Source organism: Dasypus novemcinctus, chromosome 7 (genome assembly GCF_030445035.2).
Source record: "Dasypus novemcinctus isolate mDasNov1 chromosome 7, mDasNov1.1.hap2, whole genome shotgun sequence".
Classification (NCBI taxonomy): Eukaryota; Metazoa; Chordata; class Mammalia; order Cingulata; family Dasypodidae; genus Dasypus; species Dasypus novemcinctus.
Genome location: NC_080679.1, coordinates 116,831,018 through 116,850,083, shown reverse-complemented (window position 1 = coordinate 116,850,083; position 19,066 = coordinate 116,831,018). Strand labels below are relative to the sequence as shown.

At 40.4% G+C, this 19,066-nt stretch overlaps 1 protein-coding gene across 1 annotated transcript in view; it reads right to left on the bottom strand.

The window, feature by feature from the left end:
• NCKAP5 (NCK associated protein 5) overlaps positions 1 to 19,066 on the bottom strand; it is a 1,037,301-nt gene that overhangs the window by 876,839 nt on the left and 141,396 nt on the right.

The window sequence follows — 19,066 nt, the reverse complement described above, 5'->3', positions numbered from 1 at the left end:
CTCCAAAATGCATCTAAGAACTTCCAAATAGCAGTAGAGAATAACATAAAAGAAATACCCTAAGAGATAACAGCTGAGAAAATTTCAGACTGAAGAATGTTTTATGACTGAAAGTGCAGTATAAATATAATAAATTCACACCAGCAAATAGACTATTAAAATTGCAGAAACCTCACACTGAAGAAAAAATCCTAAAATCTCCTAGAATATTTTTTAAAATGACCTACAAAGGTAAGCCTACTAGAAACCTAGACAGCCAAGAGGTTTCTAGTAGGCAGAAATAAATATCTGAACCAAGAGAATAAGACCTTTAAAGTGATGAGGGAAAATAACTGTGAACCTAGAATTCCAAGTTGAACTAAAATATAATCCAAGAATAGAGCAAAATAAAAACTGTTTAGATTTACCAAAAACACCTCCCCCAGGTACTCACTAAAAAACTATGAAAGACATACTTTAGCAAAAAATAAAGTGAATTGAGAGGGAAGGGGTAGAATGCAGGAGATGGCAGTGAACAAAACATGGATAAAATAAACTGGTAAATCTAATTAACTATGGCTATTAAAAATGTTGGCAGCAGATGTGGCTCAAGCAGTTTAGCACCTGATTCCCACATGGGAGGTTCCGGGTTTGGTCCCAGTACCTCCTAAAAGCAAAAAAACAAGCAAACAAACAAAAATACCAACTTGGGGGAGCCAATGTGGCTTAGTGGTTGAGCACCGGCTTCCCACATATGAGGTTCCAGGTTCAATCCCCACCCCAGTACCTCAAAAACAAAAAACAAAAAAACAATGTTGTCTAAAGCTCAAGAATATTTAAAGGAATATAAAAAGGAAAGATGAGTTACATGGGCAGGGGAAGAGGGCTGGGTGGTGCCTAGGAAGTGAGAGTTTGAAGATTTCTGTGTTAAGCTATTCAAGAGGTCTGGAAAATAGTCAAGAACCTTTTACTTTGTAGTTCTAATTCCAGTATCTTCTTCAAAATTGAACTTCACCCATGTACATAATCATCATCATAAGGATGTTTACAACACTGTTTGTAATATCAGAAGACTGGAAACTTCTTATGTGGCACATATAAGTTAAATACTTATGGGAAATCCACACAAAGGATCATGGTGCAGCAATGAAGGGGAGTGAAGGTTATCTGTATATGCTGATAAGAACTATTCTGGGCTCCAAAATAAATGACTAAGTGGAAAAAGCAAGGTGCATATTAGACAGTACATCTGCTAAGTCTCATTCAGTAACCACCAGACACATGTCTGGATCGAGAGGGACAGTAAGTACTAGAAAGAGATGGGGAAGACATTGTATGAAAATAGAAAGGAAAATATCTCATTAATATATATTTATGAAATTTTGAAATGATAAAATGTGAGTTTATTGAAGCCGATTAGTTTATTGCAAATAATTTGACCTATTGCCTTTTATGTTTTTGTAGTTGTTCTTAAAAAAATTAAAATATATGTGTGACTTTCATTATAAAAAAATGAATGTTGTTGATAAAAGTTTAGAGTGAGGTACAATGGGTAATTTAAACATGATAACGTCCTAGTTTTATTTTCAAAGGGTATAAAGATTCTGAATAAATCTTAAACTTTGTTAGAAATATACACATGTACATTCATACACATATTTGTGTGTTAATAATTAAATATGCATGCTAAAAATTTTAACATAGCCACTAAACAAAGAGCATTACTATCAATACCAATTCAAGCAGAGGGGGAAAATATCATTCAAATTGAAGGTAAGCTCATGAATTTTTTTCCCTATAATTCTTTTGATTTTGCAACAAATTTTAATTTTAAAAGATGTGATGATTTATTAAATTTACAATTCAAGTTTTTTTAAGGAAAAGAGAATTCAACTGAGATAGGATACTATATACATGAGATCACAGAGGAAATAATTTAATTTAGTAATATACATTAATTCAGAGATGGCTACAATCAAGTTTTTAAAAATAAATTTTATGCAGTGGACAATATATGTTAATTATACCATGGGCCTCCAAACTTTTAGATCCTCATGCAGGCATGAGAAAGAGTCTGGCCAAAATTATTGAAATAATCACTCCTGACTGTGTATAATATGTGGGCTGAGGCAGAGAAAGCATCAGAAGAATCCTTGTACCTACGTCACCTGGCTTATTGCTCAGTAAATAGTAGCTCGTTGATAATTTTCTGTTGAATGAATATGTGCATTAAAAAAACCCAAAAGAGAGGGGCAAGATGGCGGCTGAGTGAACATCCCTGTTAGGGTCTTCTGCAGGGAATCGGCTGGGCGGCGTTGGAGACTCTTTGGGACCGGATTGTTTCGGGATTTTTGCTGGTCCAGAGGTGTCTGGACATCGATTTGGAGGGAAGGTAACAGAGAGGATTCGTCTGTGAAAGATACACGGAGATCCCAGCTACCTGTAGAGGATTCCCTCCTTGGGTAGGCGGAAACGAGGCATCTAGCCCCGCTCGGTGGGGCTGAGCCAGGTCGGGCCGCAGCGGCGGACGCCGGAGCCGGGCCGGGCTGCGCCGGTGGCGAGCGGGGCCGGGCGGGGCCGGGTGGGGCCGAGCAGGGCCGAGCCGGGCTGCGGTGGTGTGTGGGCCGGGCCGCCGCAGCATACGGAGCCGGGCGGGGCCGGTGCAGGCCGCGGTGGCGAGAGGCGGATGCCGGAGCTGGGCCGGGCCGCTGTAGCGAGCGGAGCCAGGCGGAGCCGGGTCAGGCCGAGGCGGGTACGGAGCCGGGCGGGGCCGGTCCAGGCCGCCGTGGCGGGAGGTGGACGCGGGAGCCGGCTGGGCTGCTGTAGCGAGTGGAGCCGGGTGGAGCCAGGCCAGGCCGAGGCGGCGTAAGGAGCCGGGCAGAGCCGGTCCAAGCCTCCGCGGCGGGCGGAGCCGGGCCTGCGGAGGGGTTTCTGTTCTTTTTTTTTTTTTTTTTTTAATTTATTTTACTTTATTTTATTTTATTTTATTTTTTTCTTGGAGCATCTGCAGTACTGGGGAGTTCGTGGGCCCTGGGCGGCCTATTGGGGTTTGTGGGAAGGGAGGTGCTTGCAGACCCATTTGGGCAGACAGACGGGGATTTTAGGGCAAAGCGGGGGGAAGTTGTTGTTTTAGATAGTGTTGCAATTGTGACACGTGTATACCTGTATCTCTCTTCTCCCTATCCGTTCCCCACCGTTTGCCCATCCTCTTTTTCTTTCTTCCTTTCTTCTTGTCTTTCTTTTTTCTTTATTATAATTAGTTTTGTTTTTTTTTTTTTTCGGTTTTCTCTTTCCCTCTTGTCCCTCATCTTCCACTTATTTTTATTTTAATTCAAGTATACAATAGGTGCTACAGGGAACACCTCACATTTGCTGGGTTTTCCGATTCTCCACTGCCTCATTTCTGTGTGAACTGATTTAGGCTACCTACACTATCCCCCTTCCCCTGCATCTTGATATCCACTATCATCTACTGTCTCTCCTATATTCCACCCCCAACCTCCCGTTCTTTGATCCACAAAGTGTCTAACTCTTAATTTCTAATACCTTTGTTCTGTTTTCTGTCTATTATCCACTCTTGAAACTATTACCTCTCCTTTCTTTCTCCCTCTCTCATGAAAACAATAGCTTTGTAGTTCATACCATATTCCTCCCAAATTCAGTCATCTACTTCATAAAAGGTACTCTACCTACAGCTATAACTCTATACAATCTACATGAATCTAACCTCCATCCTTCCAGATCTCATATTCTTGCTTTGTTAACATACATCACCAATACAACTTTACACTTTTCCCTTGTTTACACAATTGCCTTTCCCCAACACTAATACTTTCCTCTAAAGTGAACTTAACCAACAACAAGTAACTAGAATAAGAAGAAAAATCTGACAAAGAGAAGATATAACACCTATGCAAAAATAACAACTAATTAACCTCCAAGAGCAGACAAAGAAGCTAAGGAACTGATTAAATTCGTCAAAATAAAGAGATGACCAGAAAGCAACAAAAATCTACAAACCAAACCAATAATCAGGAAAACATGGCTGAATCCAATCAACAAACCAATAATCACGAAGGGGAGCAAAACTTGGCACAAGCAATGAAAGATCTTAGAACATTTATCACCGACAAATTTGATGCAGTAATGAAAGAGGTTAACAACATGAAGATATCACTTGGAGGGGAAATTGCAGACATACGCAAAAACATAACAGATATGATGGGAATGAACACCACAGTTCAAGAAATCAAAAATACACTTGCAGCAAATATCAGCAGACTAGAAGAGACAGAGCAGAGAATTAGTGATGTGGAAGACAGTACATCAGAAATCAAACAGATAGTAGAAGGGGTCAATAAGAAGATAGAAAAAATCCAATTAGGATTTAGGGACCTGAATGACAATGCAAAACGCTCAAACATACGTATTATAGGCATTCCAGAAGGTGAAGAGAAGGGAAAGGGGTCAGAAAGAGTGTTGCAGGAAATAATGGCTGAAAACTTCCCAAATATACTGAAAGAGACAGATGTACATATCCAAGAAGCACAGCGCACTCCACAAGTCATAAACCCCAACAGGCCCACCCCAAGACATATACTTGTCAAATTATCCAATGCTCAAGACAAAGAGAAAATCCTAAAAGCAGCAAGAGAAAAGAAAACCATCACATACAAGGGAAGCTCAATTAGATTAAGTGCTGATTTCTCTTCTGAAACCATGGAGGCAAGAAGACAGTGGTATGATATAGTCAAAGTACTAAAGGAAAGAAATTTCCAACCAAGAATACTTTATCCAGCTAAACTAGCATTCAAATATGATGGAGAGTTCAAAATATTCGCAGATAAACAGAAACTGAAAGAGTATACCAACAAGAAACCTCCCCTTCAAGAAATTCTAAAGGGAGTGCTGCAGGAAGAAAGGAAAAAACAGGAAAGGCAAAGTTGGAGGAGAGTATAAGACCAACAACAACAAAAAAGACAAAAAAAAAATATACAAACAAAATATGACAAACACAAATACAATCAAAGTATGGCTAACACAAATAATTCCTTGATAGTAATAACACTGAATGTCAATGGATTAAACTCACCTATCAAAAGATTCAGACTGGGACATTGGATAAGGAAATATGACCCATCCATATGCTGTCTACAAGAGACACATCTTAGACCCAGAGACGCATGGAGATTGAAAGTGAAAGGCTGGAAAACAATCATACAAGCTAACAATAACCAAAAAAAGGCAGGAGTAGCTATATTAATATCAGACAAAATAGACTTTAAATGTGAAACAATTGTGAGAGACAAAGAAGGATACTACATTTTAGTCCAAGGGAAAATCTGTCAAGAAGATCGAACAATCATAAATATCTATGCCCCTAACAAGGGTGCCTCTAAATACGTCAGGCAAACGCTGGAAAAACTAAGTGAAAGAATAGATACATCTACAATTATAGTGGGGGATTTTAATACACCACTATCAACTCTGGACAGAACATCTCAAAAGAGAATCACCAAAGAAACAAAACATCTGAATAGTATATTAGAGGAGCTCGATCTAATAGACATATATAGATCACTACACCCAAACACAGCAGGATATACATTTTTCTCAAGCGCACATGGATCATTCTCCAAGATAGATCATATGCTAGGCCACAAAGAAAGGCTGAATGAATTCAGAAAGATTGAAATCATACAAAACATTATCTCTGACCACAGTGGAGTCAAGCTGGAGATTTGCAAGGGACAGAAGCCCAGATTTCACACCACGATTTGGAAATTAAACAGCACACTCTTAGAAAAACAGTGGGTCAAAGAAGAAATCTCAAAAGAAATCAATGACTACCTTGAAACAAATGATAATGATAACACAACATACCAAAATTTATGGGATGCAGCAAAAGCAGTACTGAGAGGGAAGTTTATAGCCATAAATTCATATATCAAAAAAGAAGAAAGAGCAAAAATTGAAGAACTAACTGCACATTTGAAGGAATTAGAAAAACAACAACAAAGCAACCCAACAGGAAGAAGAAGGAAGGAAATAACAAAGATAAGAGCAGAACTAAATGAAATAGAAAATAAGAAAGCACTTGAACAGATAAACAAGACCAAGAGCTGGTTTTTTGAGAAGATTAACAAAATTGACAAACCTTTAGCAACACTAACAAAGAAAAAAAGAGAGAAGATGCAAATACACAAAATAAGAAATGAGACAGGCGATATCACCACTGACCCCACAGAAATAAAGACTATCATAAGAGGATATTTTGAAAAACTATATTCCAACAAAAATGACAATCTAGAGGAAATGGACAAATTCCTAGAAACACATAAACAGCCCATATTGACAAAAGAAGAAATTGATGATCTTAACAAACCAATCACAAACAGAGAGATAGAATCAGTTATTAAAAATCTCCCAACTAAGAAGAGCCCAGGGCCAGATGGCTTCACAGGTGAATTCTACAAAACATTCCGGAAAGAACTGACACCAATCCTGCTGAAACTATTCCAAAACATCGAAACAGAAAGAACGTTACCCAACTCCTTCTATGATGCCAACATTACCCTAGTACCAAAGCCAAACAAAGACATCACAAGAAAGGAAAATTACAGACCAATTTCTCTAATGAACCTAGACGCAAAAATACTTAACAAAATACTTGCTAATCGTATTCAACAACACATTAAACGTATTATACACCACGACCAAGTGGGATTCATCCCAGGTATGCAAGGATGGTTCAACATAAGAAAATCAATCAATGTAATACACCATATAAACAGATTGAAGGAAAAAAATCACATGATTATATCTATTGATGCAGAAAAAGCATTTGACAAAATACAGCACCCTTTCTTGATAAAAACACTCCAAAAGATTGGAATACAAGGGAATTTTTTGAACATGATAAAGAGTATATATGAAAAACCTAAAGCCAATATTGTTTACAATGGAGAAATCCTAGACTCCTTCCCTCTAAACTCAGGAACAAGACAAGGATGCCCACTGTCTCCGCTCCTATTTAACATTGTCTTAGAAGTACTTGCTCGAGCACTGAGGCAAGAACCAGAAATAAAAGGCATTCAAATTGGAAAGGAAGAAGTCAAAATTTCATTATTTGCAGATGACATGATCCTATACATAGAAAACCCTGAGAGATCTACAACGAAGATTCTAGAACTCATAAATGAGTTTAGTAAAGTCGCAGGTTATAAGATCAATGCGCAAAAATCAGTAGCATTTCTGTACACCAATAATGAGCAAGATCAGGAGGAAATCAAGGAACAAATACCATTCACAATAGTAAATTAAAAAATCAAATACTTAGGAATAAATTTAACTAAAGAGGTAAAGAACTTATACACCGAGAACTATACAAGATTGTTCAAGGAAATCAAAGAAGACCTAAATAAATGGAAGACTATTCCTTGTTCATGGATAGGAAGACTGAACATTATTAAGATGTCTATCCTACCAAAACTGATCTACACATTCAATGCAATCCCAATAAAAATCAATGCAGCCTTCTTTAAGGAACTAGAAAAACTAACTATGAAATTTATTTGGAAAGGAAAGAGACCCCGAATAGCCAAAGACATACTGAAAAAGAAAAACGAAATTGGAGGAATCACACTACCTGACTTCAAAACATACTATAAAGCCACGGTGGTGAAAACAGCATGGTATTGGCATAAGGAGAGACACATAGACCAATGGAATCGAATTGAAAGCTCTGATATAGAACCTCACATATACAACCACATAATATTCGATAAAGCCACCAAACCCTCTCAACTAGGAGAGAGTGGCCTATTCAACAAATGGTGTCTGGAGAACTGGATAGCCATATGTAGAAGAATGAAAGAGGATTACCATCTCACACCTTATACAAAGATCAACTCAAGATGGATCAAAGACCTAAATATAAGAGCCAAGACCATAAAAACCTTAGAAAGCAGTGTAGGGAAACATCTACAGGACCTTGTACTAGGAAATGGATTTATGAATATCTCACCAAAAGCACGAGCAGCAAAAGAACTAATAGATAAATGGGACTTCCTCAAAATTAAAGTCTTCTGCACCTCAAAGGAGTTTGTCAAGAAAGTAAAAAGGGAGCCCACACAGTGGGAGAAAATATTTGGCAACCATATATCTGATAAGAAACTTATAACTTGCATATATAAAGAACTCCTATATCTTGAAAATAAAAAGATAAACAACCCATTTAAAAAATGGGAAAAAGACTTAAACAGACACTTCTCCGAAGAAGAAATACAAATGGCAAGAAAGCACATGAAAAAATGTTCCAAATCTCTAGCTATCAGGGAAATGCAAATCAAAACTACAATTAGATACCATCTTACACCCATAAGATTGGCAGCTATGAAAAAAACAGTAGAATACAAGTGCTGGAGAGGATGTGAAGGAAGGGGAACACTCATCCACTGCTGGTGGGAATGCAGAAGGATCCAACCATTCTGGAGGACAGTATGGTGGTTTCTCAAAAAACTAGCCATAGATTTGCCATATGACCCAGCAATACCATTGCTGGGTATATACCCAGCAGAACTGAAAACAAGGACACAAACCGATATATGTACACCAATGTTCATAGCAGCATTGTTCACTATTGCCAAAAGTTGGAATCAACCCAAATGCCCATCAACAGATGAGTGGATCAATAAAATGTGGTATATACACACAATGGAATACTACTCGGCTGTAAGAACAAACACACTACAAACACATGTGATAACATGGATGAATCTTGAGAACCTTATGTTGAGTGAAGCAACCCAGACATTGAAGGACAAATACTACATGACCTCAATGATATGAAATAAACAAGCTGCCCTAGATAGCAAGAGACTGAACGATAGGCTTATAGGAAATCGGAGGGTGGAGGAAGGATATGAGCCGATGTCTGCAGGGGTCGAATTTAAGACGAGATGGTGGTAAGTATGAACACAAAGAAGAGATAAAAGGGGGGCAAGGGGTTGCCTTTGCTTGGGGCTTTGCGGGTTTGAGGGTGGCTGGGGAGGGACGGATGGGTAACGTTGCCCAAAAGTGGGGGGAGGGAGGGGTAGCATACGAACCAGGAGAGGGTCGGGTGTTGGTGGAGAGTAAAATGCCGAGAAAATCATATCAAAATATAATAAAGAGGGTTACCTGTTTAGAATGCTCGGAGGGGAGGGTCTGATGCAGGACGGACTCCTGGGGAATGTCTAAATGCTCATTCTGCCAGAATGGGTGACACCATGGGGTAGAAACCCAAGTAGTGAGAGTGGGGGTCCTCCCACATCCTGGGGAGGACTAATGCCATCAAATAGAGGGAACTGTATCCCTCGAGAGAAAGGGTGGCTCCCAGGGCATTGGGGCAGTTGAGTAAGTTAGGACCTGAACACTATTCCATCTATCTCTGGAAGTGGTTCCTCAGGAAACAGAGGTTGGCTATCACTGAGGACACCAAGGTGGAAGGGAAAATGGACGTTAAATGTGTAGAACCAAAGTAAATGGGGGGTAAGAGAGGAGTTTCTTGAGAGTACACAAGGATGGATATAAAACATGTAATATTACACTATAACATATAGGAGATGACAGACTGATAATGTAAACCATAATGTAAAACATAGGATAACTAAAAATGTAAAGAACTGTGTATCCTAAAGTATGCACCATAATGTAAGCACAGATGTCACCTTGTTAGAAAGCTAATGTCTCAGACTCTGTACATCACTTTAAGTAAATATGATATGAATAGGGCGTAAGAGTATCACTGTGGAAGGGAAAAGGTTTTCTGGTGGATGTGTGGGAGTGCTGTATATTATATATATACATTGCTGTGGTCTAGGACTCCTGTGAAGAAAAGCTGAATAATTAGGGGGGGGGGGGGGGAAAAGAAAAAGATAGGATGTGGAATTTTTTCAAGTCAACATTCTTTATCTAAGTTCTTTATCTAACTTTATCCAAGTTCTTTATCTATCCTTTAAGCTCATCGCTATATGCCATTCCCTAGTAAGGGACCATGAAATTATTTTGGGCTTCAAATTTCGGGGAGTTCTGGATCACAGAGTGTTTCAACAATCGCAATGGAGGGATACTGGTATGGGGTACCAATGACAGGTGATATATGGCTGACAGGGAGCTGTACAGAACATATGTCCAGGGTGCATGGTAATGTTTGGATATACTCATAGTGGCAACAATTAAAAACCACAGTAGGGGGGGTACTGGGTTCCTGGCCAGTGGTGCTCTGTCGTGGTCCCTAGGGGAGCAGCGACAGTCTCCCAGGTACAGTGGCGGGGACCGGGAGGGAGTGAGGGTTCAACAGTGAGCCCCTGATGCTAATGACTATGCTTGTGAGCTGATAAACCCAAAATAAGAACAAGGCCTAGAACAACTTTGTGCCTGGGAATTTCCTCCTGTCAGCCTTCATGTTACTCAAATGTGGCCAGTCTCGAAGCCAAACTCAGCATGTAAATGCAATGCCTTCCCCCCAGCGTGGGACATGACACCCGGGGATGAGCCTCCCTGGCAACGAGGGACCACTATCAACTACCAACTGATGATGCAACTGGAAAATGACCTTATACGGAAGGTTCAATGTGGATCAGCAGAATATCCATGTCTACATAAAATACCATGACTTTAAAATGCTGTTTGACCTAAAGTAAGGGGGAAATGGAAAGGAGAAATGAGTTTATATGGCTACGAGTTTCTAAAAAAGAGTCTGGAGGCTGGCAGAAGGTTTGCCCTCATGCACAACTGAGCAGAGTCAGAGAGACAGATAAAGCAGATACAACCCCCAGATATTGGTTCCTTTGAGGGCTAAAGAGACCCACGGGAGTTATGGTCATGGCCGATGGGGTTAACTACCAGGGCAGATGGCCCCTCTTTGGAAATGGTGTTTATGTGTGATGAATCTGGACTCAGATGGGATCTCCCTTCATAAGACTTTCATGCCAATGTGCTGGAGGTGCAGTTAATGTTGGGGTTTAAGATATATTTAGGGGATTTGAATCTCTGGACTGACAATGTGATAGCCAGATCCTGAGCCTCAACAGACTCCAGCACCTACAATCTGATTTATTGGACTTACCACACTCAGCTAAGATGGAGTTGAAGAAGGACAACCACCACACCATGGAGCCTAGAGTGATTACAACTGAAAATGGGAGGATTGCATCCAGCATCCAGGTGGAATCTGACCCTCCTCTTGACATAGAGGTGCAATGGACACAACCAATCCAATGTCCACATAGAAGAGGTGGCATTGGAATGGGAAAAGTGGACATAGTGGACGAAGGGTATGGGGAAAGGCAGGAAGAGATGAGAGGTGGAGGCGTCTTTGGGACATGGAGCTGCCCTGGATGGTAATTCAGAGGCAATCACCGGACATTGTAAATCCTCACAGGGCCCACTGGATGGAATGGAGGAGAGTATGGGCTATGATGTGAACCAATGTATATGAGGTGCAGAGGTGCCCAAAGATGTACTTACAAAATCCAATGGATGTGTCATGATGATGGGAACGAGTGTTGTTGGGGGGGGGGGGGAGAGGGGGGGTGGGGGGATGGGGTTGAATGGAACCTCACATATATATTTTTAATGTAATATTATTACAAAGTCAATAAAAAATAAAAAAATTTAAAAAAAAAATTTAATATGGGATTAGTTTAAAAGTGATCAACAATTAATTCAAGTGGTCCTGAAGAAATGGCCCACAGGACAGTAAAATTTGAATGTAAAATTGTATTATAAACATTATTGCTCAAGAAAAACAAGATGTGGGCAAGATACATTAGGTGATACAATGCAGCTACATGATAGAGAATGGGATTTACATAACTGGATATGGAAACAATGAAAGGAAGACAGAGGATTTCATTTTAAGAGATGAAATTGTTTAATAAATGCCTTTACTTTGAAAAAAAAAAAAACCCAAAAGAGTAATAACAAAAACACTAGAGTCAGCATTAAGAAGTAAATACAGGAGGTTTTTTTTTGGTTGTTTTTTTTTAAGTATTGGGTGGCTGACCAAATGACTGGGAGGGTTGGGAACTAGACTCCAGGCTAAGCTTTCAGAAACAACGTAGACTGATGAGGAAGCGGCTGCCACTGCCTCCAAAAACCAGCTTTTCTCCACCTCCAATAAAAGCTGAATGTCTCTGCCATCACCCATGCAACAGGATAGGAAGCCCTGTCCAGGGACTGTTCGCTTGGTCTTCTCACTTTAGGACGGAATGCTCTCGTGTGGTACACCTAGTTGGTGGATCTCAGGTCACAAGCCAGCATTCCAGCTGCGAAGAAGTCTGGAAATTTGAATTCCGACCTCCATTTTGAGGAGGATGTGGTTATAATGTGGGAATTTTTCCAAGTTAGAAAAGCTCTTCATAAGATGACAAGCTGTCAAGAACCTCACAGATGTCTATGACAACGTATTTGTAAAACTGGGATTATATGCTGTATAATTCTCTGCCTAAAGCTATGTAGTCTCATTAAATGTCACTCAGTATTTTTCCACAATATAATTGGCTGCACCATGACATGCTTTAGCGATCCCTTATTTCTAGATACATAAGTGGTTTCCAACTGTTCGTTGTTGTAGCTAAACTTTGTGAACATCTGTGATCATTTACTTCAGGTAAAGTTATGGTTCCAGAGGGCTTGCTAGATGTCTTCCACCAATTTTCTTTCATCCCACACCATCCAGTTTTACCACCTTCCTACTACAGTCTTCAAGCAACAAACCGGAGAACACGCTGCCGTGTTTAAGAGCACCAGGGCCTGGTTCACGGTTCGCCTTTCCTCACTGTTCAAAGCTGTAATCAGAGGTGACCCCATCCTTCACTTAGATTTCCTTAATATCTTTCTCACTGTGACTTGCATCCTGTCATTATATAAAAAGTTCACCTGGATAGCCATGTGTTAGGTTCTTGCCATTTCCTGGAAATGCTTAATCTCAGAAAACTGTAACTCTCAGATACTTCTTTCAGGATGAAACCTGGGAGTGTACACCTTTGGGTGGGGTGCAGTATTCGCATAAATGGTTAAAATCAGGGGTTTTAGGAGCTATTCCAATCTAATGTTATAATTTGCAAGTCTTTGCTTGTCTTATCTATAAAATGGGAATCATAACATACCTATACCGTAGGTAGGACCATAACACTATTTACATCACAGGATTACTGTAAGGGGTAAAGGCAACAATTCATATGGGGTACTTAGCAGAATCTCAAGCACACAGGAAGTGTCCAAGAAATATTAGCTATTAAAAGGAACCAAATAAAATTGTCCTTTGGGTAGGTCCCTGGAAGTTTCACAAGGTGTACGAGATATTGTTCTTTCTGACTTTGGAAAGTGAACTTTGCATCATCCAAAACCTCTAGTCCTTTGACCCTTCATCGACTCCCAGGCTATCAGCCCTCCCCCCTCCTCATTTATATGCTCCCTCATGACAACATATTTCTTTTTTTCCCTAAAAGTAATCAATATTTGTTCCTTCCTTCACTCCGATCTCACAGCTTTCTCTCCTCCCAGGTACTTCACTCAGCCTCATATTGTCGTGAGAACTGGTCAATAAATGCTGGGGGTTTACATGGCTCTCTTTCCCACTAGATTGTTTACCCTTGAGAAGAAAGACCACGGCTCATTTATCTGCTTATCCCTAACTCAGGGAGGAATATTTGGGAAGGGCTCAACTTGTTTGGAATGAAATTAAATTCCTGAGCAATGGATTTCTTTCCAAATCATTTAGGCAGCTTCATACCTACTTGGCAACAGCTGGTGTTTGGTATCCTAACAGCTTTAATTTGTATCTTAAATTAAGTATTACCACATCTGGGAACTGGAACTCACCCAGAGAAGAGTTCAGATTTTGTTCCTCTTTTGTATTAACTTTGATTACCTCAGATTACTTTTTTTGGGAAAAAAAATAACTTTCTCACAATCACAAGAAATATTTCCTCACAATACCCCCTTACTATTAAATATATATTTAAATACATGTGTTGCATATACAATTCTCTTTCAAAAGAAATACATGAATATATTCTCAGAGTAAAAGTTAAAATTATATCAAAACCTCTATGGAAAACAGCAAAAAAGTTTCCTCTTCATGCACTCTCAGTTATATCCTTCCAACTAGAAATAGTCACTGTTAACGATTTATCTTTCTAGGATATTTCTGTTAATTTACATATATATTAAATATGTACATAATTAAATATATAAGGTTTAAAAATATAAATGGTACCCTTTCTTCATGTTTTTCAGTAAGTTAATTTTTTTCCATTTAATAATATGTCAAGAGATCTCTCCAAGTCAGGCTACAAAGAGCTTTTCATTCTTTCAGTGGCTTTATGGGCTCAGTGGCTTGAATGGAGCAATTCTCTGTTTGACCCTTCCCTGCTGATGGACATTTATACCACAAATAACTTACCGCTCTTACAAATGATGGTATAATAAACATTCTTGTGCATGCCTCTTGGCACAAATGGATGAACTGTTTTCTAGGATACGTAGCTAGAGGTCCTCTCTACTTTTGAATACCCCCACATTTCTATTCATTTAAGCCAAAGATTCCTCCCAGCTCTGTTGCAAGGATTGCTTGCATTCTACATTCCACCAAAATGCAACTGCCACCCTTCCCAGAATAAACTTCACATCTCACGTCACGTGTCCATGGCTACAGAAGATTCCTTTACCAGGATCTATGTTCAGTGCCAGAATGCTTGTGATGCCCGTGTCTAGGATTCCGTCAATCATCTCCTCACCTTAAAGTTACTTCTCCATAATTTTGAAAATCTGATTAAGGGTACCCAGAAGAGCCAACGCCTTTGGAATCCTGGGCAACAAGGAATTCTGCAGGGTTCTGGCCAGGTCTCAGGAAGCAGCACATGCCCAAGGAGACAGGCATAGAACTAAACCTAAGGCAGGTGCAGGGTTGAGGCTTCATCTGATTTCCTTCATTGTCTGTCTCAGAATATTACATTTATTCCTTCAGATATTCTTAGCAAAAATCTCTGCCTCTTCCTGTTTGGAGTCAATGTGGCAGGAGAAGCAGAAATAGCAGAGTTGGATCACCAGATTCACAAGATGCTTCCCCGGCGGGCCCTCCCAGCAGAGCTGTTTCCCCAGGGAGGCAGACCGCCATGCTCAGGTGCCCCGCTCCCCTTGGCCCACTGTCAGCACAGGCTGGGTGAGTTGAGGACCAAGGCACACAGTAAAGGAGATGACGAAAATCGAAAGGCAGGCGTGGTGCCGAGAATGTCCATTTTTGGTTTAATTACTCAGGATCATGGGGGGTAGAGTTTCATGTTTGCCTGTGTTTTCCCCTGACTCCCAAGGGCAGGCTCCAAGTTCAGTTTGCTTCCGTGGCTACCACACCTAGTGCCTGCTACAAACAAGCTTTAAAAATTTATATTATAATAGCATATCCATTAGCAGTCATAAACTATACAGCTGCCTCTCCCAAGAAACAAATTTGAAATATTTTGAAGTGATATGGGAGAATTTTGTACTCTTACATTGACTGGGTGGTGAGAGGGGAAGAGAAGCAGAATCCAAAGGTCCAAACACTTATCTGCCAAAAAATATATATAGGCTTAAAAATGACCCCTATGAAATGGGAGAAAATGTTACGAAAATCTCTCCAGTAAAGAGAAAACGCTTTTGATTTCAGTAAAAAAAAGAAGATTAATACAACTGCTAGCAATGTCCTGAAATTATTTTGGTTTGATATAGTGCTTTCTAAGTTCCATTAACTGAATTTTGAGGCCTGATGGATAGAAGAACGTTCTGTTTTTGTCTAACAGAAGTGGCAGAAACAAAAACACTGAAACACAAATGCCTGCATTCAGACACGCACAGCCCCACAACACGTTACCATGCCCAGTTGGCTGAGTTCAGCTCTTCAAAGACAACAGTCAAATGTAGTCAAGAGAAAGCCAATAGCAGAAGAATCCCCCCACTGAGGTGTGTCTGAGTAAAAAGAGAGTAGCAGGAAGGGCAAGTATTCAGAAGCTCCTCATTACCCAAGAGATTATCTGTTTTCAAAAGAGTTAGAACAGGCTTGAAAGGTATATTTATAGGAGGACAATTTACCAGATTTGCCTTCCTCTCTAGAACATCCCGGGTGCATTCTTCATCTCCCTAGGATAAACCTGCTGCCCCACTCAATTAAGTTCTGTTTGCCAGACACAGCCTGCACTATAAGGTTTCAAGCGATCAGATGGGATACTTACTTTGGCATAAGGGCATAGATGCTCCCCTGGGTGCAACACAATCAGTGGGACTTGGGAAGGGGAGAGGGCCGTGTCCAATGGCCAAGGGGTTCCCTGCCCTCGTCCTTTGTTTAGAATATACCTGTTCACAGCACCAGGGGCTGATAAAATGACCCTGTGGAAACCCACTGCAGTGGATGAAGCATTCTGAGACACAGGGAGCCTTCCCATTCATTCTAAAACCTTATCTATGCATGGTGCTGGCCCCAATACTTGGATCTGGGGAAAAAAGCAATTCTTTGTTTGGTGCTTCAAAAGATGGGAAGAAGGGGGGTAGGGGAGCAGACAGGAGGGGGAAAATGGCGAGGAAGGGGCATGACTTATACAAAGCAAGCACTTTTTCTTCTCAGTCCAACTATCAATTTTGAGTTTTCGAAATACTGTGGGTTAAATTGTATGGGTAGGAGAAGGGCATGAAGAAAGTATGTCCGAATCCATGCTTTAGAAAGCTCTACTGTTGCCAGGGAGACAAGATTCACATACATTAAAGTCTTAGGGAACAGTACGTTGGCTTGCTCTTTATTTCTCACCTCACCACCCCACCAAGGTTTGTGGTTACTTACAAGAATATATGCAGAAACAAAATGATAAAATAAATAATTGAGGGAGTAAAGCCAAAGAGAAGATACAAGTAGGAAAATTATAAAGCCAAGGTTAAGATTAGGTAAAGAAATGTACAGTGTGCTGTCTGGGAAAAAAGTGATCTATGAATTTTGGCTGAGAGTTTTGAGCACCTAAAGCTAGGCAGTAAATTGCACAGAGTGTTAGATACAGAGCTGACTTGCTGCGTAAGTACGACAGGGCAATTGTTCCCAAACCTCACTGCCCAGGATCAGCTGGGAAGGCTTTCAACAATCCAGAAATAAATCAGAATTCCTGGTGCAGGCAGAGAGGGAGTGAATGTTGGAAATCCGTATTTTTACAAACCTCCCTGAAGTTATGACTGTGAACCATTGCAGTAGTGATGTAGTGACGGAAAAGACTCCAGATAACAGATTGCAGGAATCATGGTGGATGTGGAGTTTGAGCCGGGCCTCTCTGTGTTAATGGAGTTTGGATGGTAGAGAGGTGACTAGAGGTCATTCCAAGGGGAAGTAAGGGCAAGAGTCAATCACAGAGGTAGGAAGGAGGCTAAAAAATGGAGGGATGGCATTACCACCTGTCACCCTCGGTGACAATTTCCTAATTCCATAATCCGTTGCATTATTTTCTCCACCAAACAATATGGAACATTTATTTTTAATGTGATTGCTGTACATAAGTATGAGAGTGTTCCTTTTACAAATGGAACTGTTTACCAAAAGAAACAATAACAAAACCAACCTGACATTTGATTTGAATCCATGAGTTTGACTGGATTTTAATCCATTGCTTTTTATTGAAAGTTGAAGGAACTAAAGAGGCTACAAATAGCATATACAATAAAGGGAAATATATATGAATGCAAGTATAAATACAAGGATGTATTAGTTATCAGTTGCTGTATAATAATCACAATTTTTTTGGCTTAAAATAATACATGTTTATTATCTCACTGTTTCTGTGGGTTCAGAATCTTGGCACAGCTTTGACCTTGCCCTCTGCATGGGGGTCTCTCAAGGCTTCAATCAAACCTGGAGCTGGCTGGGACTGAGGGCTCATCTAAGGCTCTAGGTCCTTCTCCGAGCTGATGTGGTCTCTGGCAGAATTAATTTCCTTTCAGCTGTATAATTTGGGGAGATTCGTTTCTTCTTCAAGGGCAGCAGGAGAACATCTGAGGTTTCAAGCCTCTGACCTCTAGACCCTCTTTTGTGGGGTTCACCTGGTTATGTCAGGCCCATCCATGACAATCTCCTTCTTTATGAACTCAAATTCTACAGATTAGGGACTTTAATTACATCCGCAAAAATCCCCTCACTTTCATCACGTAATGTAACTACATCACATGAGAGCCATCCATCATGTTCACATGGGGATCTCAGGAGCCATCACATAATTCTGCCTTCCACAAAGTACAAAATAAGGGTAAGAACATGGAAAAATTGCAAATATGCAGGATATATGTGCCCACAGAGCAGTTGTTATTAAACATGTAAATTTGGCTCTGAGCTTTATGGCATGAATATAAAAAGGAGATATGATGAGAGTTCTTTTAAGAACTCTGAAACTGGGAGGCATATTAGTTCTTCAGGTGAAGCAAAACATTTCCTAATACTGACTTCTAGAAGAAATTGCTCACATAAGTCTTGATATAGACTCATGGAATGAAACAGCATCAAAAGCAAAGTGGGAGAAATAGGATGGACTGAGACTGAATTAACAGTTAATGAGTAACTGTTAAGTACAGTATCACATCAGGCCATGGGATGTTTGCCACCCTGATGCCAGGGGAGATGGGCAGTGACAGAGTTCAAGTGGGTGGTAGGTTCATATCTGTTACCAAGGCTGGTTGCTGGGGGTTCCCGTAACAAAGATTAACCTTGAAGTGTTATCATGAGTTGCTCCAGGGGGGGAGTGAGAAAACCGAAGTGCAAATGTCAGCTGGAATTAAGAATCAGAGAGACTGAACATGTGGAGGAGATGGGAGCAGATGTTCTAGCACTGCGCAGTCGCTGCGGAGCCTTGCAGCACCGTTGTTGTCTTGTTGCGCTGGTGAGGGGTTTCTGGCCACAGCCTATGGAACAGCTTCTCCATGGCATCCTTTGGGCATCCTTAATCCTTAATCTCCATCAGGAATCACCCAAGGCCTTTGCTTTGCTTTGAGGTTCTCATCATTAGTTCTAAGCACCAGCAGAATGAATTGTGTTGATTTG